Below are 13,404 nucleotides of genomic sequence, written 5' to 3' on the forward strand. Positions count from 1 at the left end.
TGTCACAATTTAGTGTTTTAAAAGAGAGTGAAAGCTAGAAAACATGGTTTGCATAAGATAAAGGCCAATTTTGTTGATATCCTCCTTCAAGACTTCATGTGTATTATGAATAGTTGCTTTACTTTTAGATGGGTTTAGAACCTGCTGTGTTAAAAAAGATGATTGTATAGCTGGAGTTTAATGGATCCTTTTGCCTACTTCCTATTATTTGTTTAGGTTCCTGATACTTTGAACCCCAGATGGATTTGCACAGTGAATTATTAGTGCCTCAGTTCGTTATTAGGAGCAGATAATAAAATACATTAAAGATTTCATTTGGAGGCTGAGAATGTGGCTCAGTGGTAGGTTGCTTGCCTAGCATGCATGAAGCCCTGGGTTCGATTCCTCAGTACCACATACACAGAAAAAAACAGAAGTGGAGCTGTGGCTCAAATAGTAATGTGCTAGCCTTGAGCAAAAGAAGCTCAAGGACAGTGCCCAGGCCCTGGACTGGAAAAAAAAGAAAAAAAGAAAGAAAAAGATTTCATTTTGAGCTATACCTGTCCAGTTGAGAAGAGCAGTCCCTGTCCAAACATGTAGAAATTAGGGAAAATATCTGAGATTTACATGAGTGTTTTTGTTAGTTTTCTGAAATTTAAATAAGTAGTAACACTATTCTTATTTTACAAACCAGATAATAGAAATTTAAGGCTTTTGGGTAATTGTAACAAGGTTGTAAAGAAGTATCAAAACTTAAGAGACCTGAATATTTAATTTTTACTATAAAAAATAAATAAAACCAGTCGAGTACAGTGACCCACACCTATAATGCTAGCTACTCAGGAAGCTAAGATCTGAGGATCTAGGTTCAAAGCCAGCCCAGGCACTAAAGACTGTGAGACACTTGTTTCTAATTAACCTCCAGAAAAGTGGAAGTGGTGCTGTGGCTCAAGGGGGTAGAGCTGAAGAGCTCAGGGACAATGTCCAGGCCCAGAGTTCAAGTCCCATGACTGACAAAAAAAAATCAACAAAACAAAAATACAGAAATGGCTCTGTGGCTCAAGTGGTAGAGTGCTAGCCTTGAGCTAAAGAGCTCAGGAACAATGCCCAGGCCCAGAGTTCAAGACCCAAAAACAAAAAACAAAAATAAACAAACAAAAAAGAAAACAAAAAACCCAACAAACAAAATTCAAGTCGGGGCCAGGAGTTTGGCCTATTGGTAGAGTGCTTGCCTAGCATGCACCAAAGCCCGGTTTCAATTCCTCGGTACCACATATATAGAAAGAAAAGCCAGAAATGGTGCTGTGGCTCAAGTGGTAGAGCTCTAGCCTTGAGAAAGCCCAACGACAGTGCCCAAGCCCTGAGTTCAAGTTCCAGGAATGGCAAAAACAAATGCAAGTCAAGCTGAGGAAATGCTTCCTTCCTATGGAATACTGGTGAAAAAGTAATCTTTCCCTCTATGATTGCCGACATTGGCTGAGCTATCAAGTTTCTCCTCTATCAAGGTCTTTTCTCTAGAAGCTTCTCTGTGATTTAATGAACTAACACATCATTTGTCTAATGGATGAGAGGGGAAAGTGTGTCCTGAGGAAGGCACATCCAAGGGCTTCTTGATAAAAAGTGTTGAGGCCAGTTTTACAGGTTACCTTATGATGGAACCCTTCTGTGGCTAACCAGCTAATTCTCTGACTCCAGTGCCTTTGCACAAGTTGCTGGAGGATGCCAGAAACTGCCTCCAAGCCCATTTTTCAGAGTTTTGAAGCTCTTCTCAACTGGAATATGGAAGAAAATTTCAGCAGGACTTGTCTAGAACAGGTTTTAGAGGCTATGACTAATGCTTGTCTGATAGTTTAGCTTATAGGACTGTTTTACTTGTGGGACATGATTTGACTGTAGAATATCTGACTTTCTGGGATAATAAAGTTTGCTAAACCTTTCCTTCCCACATACATGGAGGAGTAGATTTCTCACTGAGGAACACTTCTTTGCTGTTGGAGTGATTCAGCCTTTCCATTCCCATCCCAGCCTGGTCATTGGGTTTCTTTCCTACTTTTGAAAAGAATGCTCATGCAGACATTATATTGGGAAGTGTGTTTCTTCTTTTCATAGCAGTTTCGTTCAGTGTGTATTTGTTGGACATTGCTCCTATACTAAAACTGTATTGCCAGGATCTAGAGATGGTTACAAGGATGGCAGAGACATGATCTCTCCTCAGGAGGCACACATGACATAGCAACCTTCTAAAAACTGGCCCTACACAGGCATTGATGGTGTGGTTCTTGTTTTGGAAGGTCCCTGAAATTTCCTTTTGTGTTTTATGATTTTCCTTCTGCTTCAGTTTTCTTTCTTTTTTCTTTTTTTTTTTGCATATCATGAACTAGTGGACAAAAAGCACCCCATGGGCAGAAGCATTTGTCGGGTAGGATGGTCTGCCTCAATAACAGTGATTCAAGTCACATCTGCCAGTTTGGCTGCTTTACAAATGCTTCATTGAGAATTTTCATCATTTTTTCGCTTTGATCCAAATAAGTTTTGGTTTGAATCTTTGTGAACTGCGGACCTTTCTTCTTTTTCCTCTCCTGATTCCCTTGTACTGAAGCACATTTTAATGAATGCCTGAGAAATGCTGAATCACTGTGCCTCTCTCCTGGATGCCTACATGGTGGTAGATTTTGAGAGGGAAGTTCCCAGATGTAGGTTGCGAGGCCAAGCTCCATATTTATGTCTGAAGAGGTTTCATAAAGACTCAGTGCTGATGAGTCTTTATTAACTAACAGCTATGAAAGTTAAAATATTTGTTAACTCTTTCAGAATTGAGGAGTTTTAAACAGACCTACTGTTGTTTCTGAAAAACCTTAATGCTTCTTTCTCAATACATATTTAAGATTTATTTTTTGCTAGTCCTGGGACTTGAACTCAGGGCCTGGGTACTGTCCTTGAGCTTTTTCAAGGCTAGTGCTCTACCACTTGAGCTACAGCACCACTTCCAGCTTTTTCTGTGTATGTGGTACCAAGAAATCGAACCCAGGGCTTTGTGCATGCTAGGCGAGCACTCTACCACTAGGCCACACTCCCAACCCCCATATTTAAGATTCTTTTAGAATCCCCAAATAGAGTAACATAAGCCTTTGTCCAAACTGTGCCTTTTTTTTTTTTTTTTTCAGAAGTGGGTCTTCTTAATAACGATGCTGGGATTCTGGGCATAAACCAAAACAACACATTCCAGAACAGACAGGAAATTAATTCATAGAACAGTAGCTTTATTCTCTGACTTTTGGTTTTTTTACAAATTTGGTTTTCTTCCTAGACAGTTTTATTTTCTGACGCTTTATTATATATTTTTTAAAGTGGTATAGTACTTGCCTAGTACGTCTGAAGATATAAGTTCAAATTCTCGTACCTCAAAAAGATAACCCCCCCCAAACAATAGAATAATAAAGTAACTATAATAAAAGAGTTCCCATTACCTAGGAAGTCATTTTGCCACCATGTAGCAGTATGAAGGCTAAATGGAAAAAATGTGCATTTTGTTTAGTGTGATATTGTGACATATGCATTTGATCTTTATCCTATTTCCTGTCACCCAATTTCTAAAGCTCTTGGGATCTCTGCAGCAATGAGAGCATCTCTGTTCTGGTAATATAAGGACTAGTGGCTGTGTCCATTAGGTAGCTTTGAGATAGAGGCTGGGCACCAGAAAAAAAGACTGGAATGATCAGAGGGTTTGGATTTTCAGTCCTTCTCTTTCCACTCCAGGAGGGAGAAAGGCTGAAAATTAAATTGATCATCAATGGCTAGTGATTTGATCAATAAAGCCTCCATAACATCCCAATGCCCTGAGTTCTGAAAGCTTTTAGACCACACAACATACGAGGTCCCTGGACAGAATGGCCAGTGGGCTCTGCTGCTATCTTCAGAGGGGTGCTATCAGCATTGAACTGAAATAGTAGATACCCGGCTGTGTCTGAAGGAGAATCTTTAACTTGCTAAGTGTGTAGGAAAAAGCTACCCCCCCCCAAATAAAAAGTGGGTTAACTATTCTGTGAAAGGAAAAATGTTTTGCTTCTCTCTTCTTTCTCTCTTTCTCTCTTCCTCTCTCTCTCTCTGTCCTTCTCTCTGCCCCTCTCTCCCTCTTTTCCTTCCCTCCCTTCTGTCCTCTCTCCCTCCCTCCCTACATCTCCCTCCATCTTTCACACACACACACACACACACACACACACACACACACACACACACACACTCAAACTCTTCAGTCTCTCACACTTTGTGGTAATGAAATTTCAACTTCATATTTGCTGTGTGGTACTCTATTGCCTGAGCCATGCCTCCAGACCCTCTCTCCTATGTTTTACATTTTTCTCTGGTTGTTTTGAGATAGTCTTACCTTTTGCTCCAGACAGCCTGGTCTGTGATCCTCTCCTAGTTAAGCTTCTGGTTGTAGTTGAGATGACTACAACTGGGGATGGCCTGGAGCCAAATTCCTCCCAATCTCAGCATCCTATAAAGGTAGGTTAATAAGGATATTTATTTATTTGTTTATTTATTTTGTGGTACTAGGGTTTTGAATTCAGGTCCTCCAAAACAGGGACTCTAACACTTGAGTCACATCCCCAGGCCTTTTTGCTTTGGTTATTTTATAGTTAAGTGTTTTATGCTTTTTGGCCTTGAACTTTGATCCTTCTGATCTCCATTTCCTAACTCTAGGATTGCAAGAGTGAGTCATTGTGCCCAGCCCTTGTATCTCTTTGCTATCAAGACTTAACTGCTTCACGTGTAGAGATTTTATATGTCTAAGAGGAAAAGTGTGATTACAGTATCTCATCTTAATGAAATGTATCAGTAAAAACATTTAAAAAGATTTATTCCTTCATTTATTTTGTGGTAATCCTTAAAGGCTCTTCCTAGGAGCTGGGGGGTCTTTGTGGCTCACACCTGTAATCCTAGCTCCTCAGGAGGCTGAGATCTGAGGATCAAGGTTCAAAGCCAGCCTGGGCACAAAAGGACCTGACACTCTTATCTCCAATTAACCTCTAGAAAATGGGAAGTGGGGCTGTGGCTCAAGGGTAGGGCAGTAACCTTGAGCTGAAGAGCTCAGGGATTACACCTAGGCTGAGTTCAAGCCCCATAACCCACAAAACAAAAATGAAAACAAAAACAACAACAACAAAAGGCTATTCCTAGGAAAGTTCTGAATGAACTTTTTCCTGAGAATTTTCTTTAATGACTTGTCTTAGCTGGGCACTGATGGCTCATGCCTGTAATCGTAGCTCCTCAGAAGGCTGGGATCTGAGGATTGTGGTTAGAAACCAGCCTGGGTGGGAAGGTCTGTGAAACTCTTATTTCCAAGTAACTACCAAAAAAAAAAATCCCCAAATGGAGATGTGGTTCAAGTGCTTAGAGTTTTGAGCAAAATAGCTTAGGGACAGTGTTCAGGCCTTGAGTTCAAGCTCCAGCCAGGTGTAGCATAAAAAGGGAAACCAAACCAAAACAAAGGAAAGCAATAACCAAGAACTTGTTTTGTGTTTTGGTCTGCCAGTATTTTTTTTCCTCTTCTGATGATGGAGGAAAGGGAATGATACACTAAGCATGGTAAGGGGAGGGAGGGAAGAGGAGGTGTAGAAAGGAAACCCAGAATTTGGACAGATACGAACACAATCATTGAATCAAAATAAACTCATGCCATGGATTGACTTGTGGTAAACATGCATCTTCTTCTTCCCACTATCCTAGGTTGAAGGGACAGAAGAGAAGTTACCTTTTTGGTGCTTAGGATTGAACAAGGCTTCATGCATGCTAAGCATACCCTTCACCACTGAGCTATACCCAAGCCATAAATGAATTTGGGCCACACGATTACTTGCATTTATTTTATATGGTCTGAGTGTATTCTCACCCTTCTTTATGACAAGGCTGGTTCTCCATTTTTTTTCGACTCTTCAACATCTTTCTCCATTTTACTGTGGGACAGATACCTTCTGTGAGATACTCTTTCTCCCACATTTTAGAGTTTGGGATTATCTTGTCATGACCCTTATTGTCCAAAGTTAATTTTAAAAAGTCAATAGAAAATGCTCTGTTTTCTGGAATATGGGAAAAAGTTTTTGTTTTTTTTTTTTCCTGGAAGTTTCTTTCACAAGTTTTAGCTGAAGAGCTGACAGATGTATATTCTGACTCAGATGTATGACTTCGACTGTTGGCATGTTTTCATTGTCACCTAGCCTTGACTCAGATTAGGCTGAATGGCCAGCTGTTTGGGTTCTGTCACAACACCAACTTTCAGATCACCCTTAAGGGCCTTCCTGTCTTTCCAAGAACTTCCAAAGCAGCCATTTCTAAATTGTAGCTCTAGAACTCAAACTTGGAATGGCTCTGTTTGTATGCCTGGCATTTGGTAGGTCCTCAGTAAATATCTGTTGACTCAATTACTGATTGTATACCCATATGTTAAAGTGTAATGATTCCCCTGTAGTTTCATGTTATATTCAAATTGAAATAAAAAAAGAAACTCAAGATATATAAAGTGATTTTGGAGTAGATCAGTACGAGAGGTGATTTTGGTATTGCCCAACACTTCACTTTTGCTTAACATAGCAGGAATACCCAACTGTAGTACTCCTTCCTTCATGGTTTTCCTTTTAGTCATTTCTGTTACCTGTGGTCAGTGGTAGGTAAAAAGAAGGATACAAACAGTTGAACAATATAGATAGAAATTAGAGAGGGAGAGAGAGGAAAGAAGATTCATATAGCTTTTATTACAGTGTGTAGCTTTATTTTTATTATGCTACTGTTAATCTTTTGCTGTGCATATTTTTTATTTATTTATTTATTTATTTATTTATTTATTTATTTATTTATTTATTTTCTAGTCCTAGGCTTGAACTTGGGGCCTGAGCACTGTCTTTGGGCTTTCTCAAGGCTAGAGCTCTACCACTTAAGCCACAGCATCACTTCCAGCCTTTTCTATGTATGTGGTACCAAGGAATCGAACTGAGGTCTTCGTGCATGCTAGGCAAGCACTCTACTACTAGGCCAAATTCTTGGCCTCTTTATGTATTTTTTTACTATGCATATCTTACAAGTTTAAACTTTATCAGAGGTATGTATGTATAGGGAAAAATGTGATATTTATAGGGGTGTTTTTGTGTGGTTCCAGGCATGCACTGAAGGTCTTGGCATGAGTTCTCTCAAGATAAGTGGGGGATTCCTGTAGTAACAGTTCTCAGATGATCCTTTTCACTGTTACCCATCATTAATGAGAGAATCAGAAGTTGGCCCTGTGGTGGTATTTGTCACTGTCATGGGTTGCTCAGTGATGGAGCAAGATGTGTTTATCTATTCATAGACTTTCCAATAAATCAGATTTACATCTTTTCAGTGTTCAGGTTGGTTTGATTTAGCAAGCATTCATTGAAAACTTCTCTTGAATCAGCCACTGTTTTGGGCTCTGGGGAAATGGGCTTTAGAACTAAGAGTAGCAGGCAAGTCTTTGCCCTGGCTTATTGACAGGATGTCAGAATCAAGGCAGCTGATGGTGGGGCTGAAGGAGGGAACAGCTTTTGCCTAGGGAAGTTGGAGCAGATCACATTAGAGGAAGAAAGGCTGGGCTTGCCCTACCACTTTGGAGCTATGCTGATGCAGAACGGGGTGAAAGCACCCACAGGAAAGCAGAGTAGCACTGGCCAGTGGTGGGACATAGATCCATGTGGGAGCAGATGAGGAGAAACTCAAGTGTGGGACATTTCAGACAATCAGACTTTACATAGGCAATTCATGAAAACAAATGCTACTTATTTCCCTAGAAGCCCAGTAGTATAGATGCAGTCATTCAAAGTTATGCTTCAGAAAGGATTAAGATCTCGTAAGAAGCACACAGAGCCAGAATTCAAATTCAGCCTTTTCTTTGTAGAGCCCTGTGCTGGAGAAAGATAGGGTATACTGGGGAAAGATAAGAAATATGCAGGGAGGGAGAAAGATAGGCTTTATTTCATATCACATAGTAAGTCCTGGGGCAGGGGTGAGTCAAGAGGTGGATACAGTCCTGTGGCTTGAATAGAGTGAATGTTCTAACAGGAGAGGACAGACCATGAACATGGAAGACCAGCAACAGGAGCACGGTGACTTCAGCCGTGAGGAAGATACAATAGGGTAATGAGATAGAGAGTGGCAAGTGCAGTAATTGCCTTTGAAGAAGCAGAAGAATGGGCCTAGGCTCATTGTTATACAGTCACTGTCATATAGATACAGTGGTAGGTGTTCTTTACTGAGGCTCACCCCTCACTCCATTCCTGGGTACTTTCAGTTTGAAAGTGTTTTCTAATGTTTGCTTTGGAAAGTCCATCTTTCAGCTAATATGTTAGTGGTGGAACCAGTAATTAGAATTAGCAGAAGCCTTGAAGGTAGGCTTCTTTCCCGGCCCCTATAATGTAAGAAATGGCTTTAAATAAGGAGAAGAGAGATGTCAGCTCTTCATTTGATCTATTTTTTGGTCACTTGAGCCCCTCAGCTGTGTGAGGATGTGGAAAGTAGGTCTCTCCATGTGCTGATGCCAAACCCTTGGCTTCCAGACCCCAGCACCATTAGCTTCATGAACTTTTACTCTTCATAAGTTTTATAGTTTGTGACTTCCTGTTATAGCCCCAGAAAACAGGCACAGGAACCTTGTTGGCGTTTCTCTGTTTCTTTTGCTTGGTTGGTCCCTATGGACATTTGAGTTTGGACCTTTCCATCAAGTCTAGACCATTTATGATCATTTCACCATGGACTGCTTTGGGCAGTCCAAGCTGAGCTGTGCCATTCAAAGTCTTGCTGGAGTGTGTGTCCTAAGCAATAATTTCTGCTCTTCCTGCTCATGGATGGACTTGTTCTTGCTAACTGTGTAACTGGTGTCATTCCGTCTCTACTTATTCTGTTTTATCTAATAGAATGGCCCACTGTTTTTCTCTTCAGCCTTTGCCTGGTGACATTGCCCAGATTTGGTGACTTCACCCAGTGAAAAAGTAAAGCAGGCAGGAAGACCACTGTCCTGTCTGCCTTGCTTGTTTTCTCTGTGTTACTGTTGGTTTTCCAAGAATCTAAGAGTGAACCTTGGGAGTTATCTCTGATTCTTCTCTTTCCTTCTTCTCCTGACTATAAATAGTTGCTTATTAAGTCTTGATGCTACTTCCTTGAACCCATCCTTCCTCCTTTCTCTGCATTGTGTTCCTGTCATTGCCTCCTGTCTCTGTCACTGTCAATCCATCAGTCCCACTGCTGACAGATTAATCTCAGTGGAACACTTACTGTATCACATGACCCCTTTTATCCACATTCAACAAGCATAATTTCAGCTAGATAGATTTTCCTTGTGAAGCTGAGGAGAGGGTATAAAATTCTCTGGAGAATTCCTGCCTTTCTTCTCATACCCCACATCTGCTCTTTCCTTCTCCTGCCAGCATTTTTTTCCCAGGCCTGTTTGCCCATAGGTCAGTATATGGCAGGAGGAAATTTTGTCTGGATGATTGCATTCATATCTGTTCAAACTTGGGGCTTGTTGCAGAAAAGCTTTAAAATGTGTTCTCAGGCATTGAAGTACAAGCTATGTTAAATTCCTGCTTCAGATCCTGCCATGTCAACCTTTGAGATCTAAGTAATTAATTGCTCCTACTGTATGAGTTTTTTGAATGGAAATATTTTATCCTTTCAAGAATGTCCATAATTATAAGGCCTTATTCAAAGTAAATATTCAATTCACAATTAACACAGGTACACTTTACCCTTATGAAAGACTGCTTCATTCTTATAATTTATCCCAAGCCCACTGAATGTCTGAGTTTTACAGGGAAGTTTTCAGGTTGAGCATTTTTAAAAATTCGGTGCAATCTTACTAGGGATTTTATTATAAAAAGGGTAGATCCAGTTATATTTTACCCAGGGTAATGAGACATTATAAACAATCTTGCTCATTCATGGGAAACTGGAATAACATCTTGCATCGCTGGGCACTCATTCTGGGCAACTGTGAAATAGCTCAGTGCTTAGAATGAAGTTGTTATGTAGGTGTCTTTTCCAGCTGAAGTGGGGGACAGAAGCTAATTTCTTCATTGAAAACTTTAAAGATGAATGAATTTGAGTCCTGCTTTCAACTGTATTATTGGAAGACAGTTTCTTAACAAAAATTAATGTTGTTTCTTAAACTTCTGTTTAAAGGTGAAAATGTTGGACAAGTCTCCTGTTAGTAGAGGACTCACCAAAGAGTAGTTACATTCAAATAAACAAATCCATAGAATTATGACTAGAACTCCAGTTAACTTTATTGCTATGGACTCAGATCTCTTATATTGCTATGGATCCAAATATAGTTGAGGACATCCACCTCTTTCCAGTCTGTATGGCAGTATTCACTTGAATCATTCTGCCATTTTTTTTTCATTCCAAAAGGGTAGTGAGTACAGATGCTCCTAGACTACCTCCTGCCCTCAGTGGGGCTAAAGATTAAATTTAGAAGTAGTTAAATCTAAGCATAGCTAAAGGCATATCATAAAATATTCTTCAGCCAGGCACGGTGTCTTACACCTGTAATCCTAGCTACTCAGGAGGCTGAGATTTGAGGATTTTGATTCAAAGCCAGCCTAGGTACTAAAGTCCATGAGACTCTTATCTCCAGTTAATCACTAGAAAACTGGAAGTGGCACTGAGGCTCAAGGAGTAGAGTGGTAGCCTTGAGCTGAAGGACTCAGGGACAGCGCCCAAGCCCAGAGTTCAATCTCAATGACTGAAAAAAATTTTTTTTTCAAGGACTACAGGTAATGATCCCCATTGTCAGGAAAATCAAAACCCAACCAACCAGAATAAAACAAAAACAATCACTGCTCCAAATCAAGAAAGAATTTGATTTTGTTTTGGAGTACCCACTGAATTCTAGTGTCTGTTTCAGAGCTTCTTTTTCCTTCCTGTGGACATAGAAGAATTTGCTCTATCAAGTTGTTGTCTCTGTTACTTAACTGGGTGCCTTGTGTGATTTTAATTATCAACAGGCTGGGTATATAATAGTCCTGATCCAAATGTGTTCCTCTGTGATAATGCAAATCAATCTTTAGAAATGTGTCTCCTTACATTTAACCTTTCAGCTAAGTAAAATGCATTAAATCAACTTGCATCTCCACTTCCCATATAGAATAGATAGCTTTTGTCTTGAACCTAAGCATTGTCATATCTGTAACCTCACATGATCCACATAGTATAACCAGCAGGACAACTATCATTTCTGTGTTCTGGTTGAGGAACCTAAGTACAAAGAGGTAAGGTCAGTTGCTGCAGAGCATGAGCATTATCAGCCCATCTAGAATGTTGATGACCTTGGTCTCTAGACCTAAAACCCCTGTTCTTTTATCAAAAATAGAGAAAGTTATCTCTATTATCACATTGATAGAGAAACTTCTGTCCTTTTTAGATACCTTTCTTGTTGATGACAAGGACCTGTGAGCTAGGGTCCCCTAAACTATGTACCTGGGTGTAATATATATTTCCTCAGAATCACTCTCTTACCAGCCCCCAAATGAGTATTTCAGAAAATATGCTTTAACTGCTGGCATTTGTAGAATATTTTGTGTATGTACAGTATTTTCCTTATTAATTATCTGTACTTTATTTTTTTTGCCTTTATCAGATTATCCTTCCACTTACGCTGAACAAGAGGGAAAGTGTGAATGTTGTTTTGGTGTTCTCAAATTATATGTCAGACATTTGAACCATTCTACAAATAGCTTTTCTTTATTTGGAAAATATATTCTTGTAGATTGTATAGAAATATGCAGTTTGAAGAAATGGGTCTTTGAAACAAGATGAATTCAATAAGCTACTTCTCCTTTCCTCCTCTTCCTACTCCCCTTTTCCATTCTCTTCTATTTCTTTCTGTCTTTTTTGGGGGGGGGGTTACTACACTGACTTTAACTCAGGGCTTTTTATTCTTGCTTGGCTTTCTTTCCCACAGCTCGTGTACTCAAGCCAACACTCTTGGTATGACAGTTTGCTGGTTATTTTAGAGATGGAGTGGAGGCTCTTGGATTTTTTTTTTTTTTTTTTTGCTCATGGTGGCTTCAAATCTTGATCCTCTGAGCTTAGTCTCCTGAGTAACTGGGATTACATTAGTGAATCCCTAATGCCTGGGTTCGCTCTTTTCATTCATTAAACAAATGACAGAGCTGGGAGTGTGGCCTAGTGGTAGAGTGCATGACCAGCGTACACAAAGACCTGAGTTCAATTCCTTAGTACTACACGAAGAAAAAGCCAGAAGTAGTGCTATGGCTCAAGGGTACAATGGTAGCCCTGAGAAAGCTCAAGAACAGTGCCCAAGGCCCTGAGTTCAAGCTCCAGGACTGGCAAAGGAAAAAAAAGAAAAAGAAAAAAAGAAATGACCTAGGATTCAATTTAAGCTTTTTGTTAGCATGTGATGGTGACTGGTGTTTCTATACTGAGATTTTTCACCTCAAAGCAAGGAAATTGACATTGTAATCATCTGGTTTATCTATTTACTTGTGAGATAAATAAAGTAGTTTTCCTAGGTTGTTGTCATGGTTGAATATGAATGTCCCCCATAGGCCACCGTGTTGAAGCCATATTTCCCAGCTGGTAGTGCTATGTTGGAAAGTGTTGGAAATGTTAGGAGGTGAGCCCCTAACTGGAGGCTGGAGGCAGTGGGTCACTGGGATGTATCCTTTAGAGCTCTTCCTTATCCTTTTCTGTATCCCTCTTGCTGTTTCCTGGCCACCATGAGGTGAGCAGCCTCTGCTATGGATTCTGCCATCAGTATATTGTTCCTTACTTTAGGTCCGAAGTAATGGAACTTGTGGTCCATGGACTAAACCTCTGAAACTTTGAGCCAAAATCTTTACCTGCTGATACTGTTTTTCTCAGGTATTGTCACAGTGACAAAAAGTTTAATGCAGATTTTTATAATATCAAAAGTACCTATTGCTGCCTTGTTGAGGAAGAATAGTTGGGGGCTGAGAAATATGTGGCTACTAGCTACTTGGACTTGGGTAAGTGACTTATTCTCTTTAAATCTTCCCTAAGCCTCTGCTTCCATATGAATAATATAGACAATGATTATGATAGACTTGTCAGCTTGATTGGATTAAGGAAAGCCTAGGAGATTAGTCAGGCACTCCTCTGGGTGTGTCTGTGAGGGTATTTTCAGGAACAATTAGCTGGTGAAAGCTCTGACATAATCAGTGGACTAATCCCCTAATAATAGGGGAGTATTACTGAGAGGTGATGACAAGAGTAGGAGGAGCCTGTGAAGGAGGCAGGAGGCTTGTCCTTGGGGCAGTACTTTTTGCCCTTGTGTCTTGTTATATTCCATTTTCTCTGCTTCCAGGTTACCACAGTAATACACAAGCCTGATCGCAACAAGCTTCTACTCCAGACATAGCCTGACCTAAATGGGAT

General features: G+C 40.1%; 1 protein-coding gene across 2 annotated transcripts in view; it reads left to right on the top strand.

Moving 5' to 3' along the window:
* Adam23 (ADAM metallopeptidase domain 23) overlaps nt 1-13,404 on the top strand; it is a 176,269-nt gene that overhangs the window by 2,344 nt on the left and 160,521 nt on the right. The gene's annotated exons all lie outside the window — the stretch shown is intronic.

This window comes from Megascapheus bottae, chromosome 21 (assembly GCF_031878675.1).
Source record: "Megascapheus bottae isolate mThoBot1 chromosome 21, mThoBot2.hap1, whole genome shotgun sequence".
Classification (NCBI taxonomy): Eukaryota; Metazoa; Chordata; class Mammalia; order Rodentia; family Geomyidae; genus Megascapheus; species Megascapheus bottae.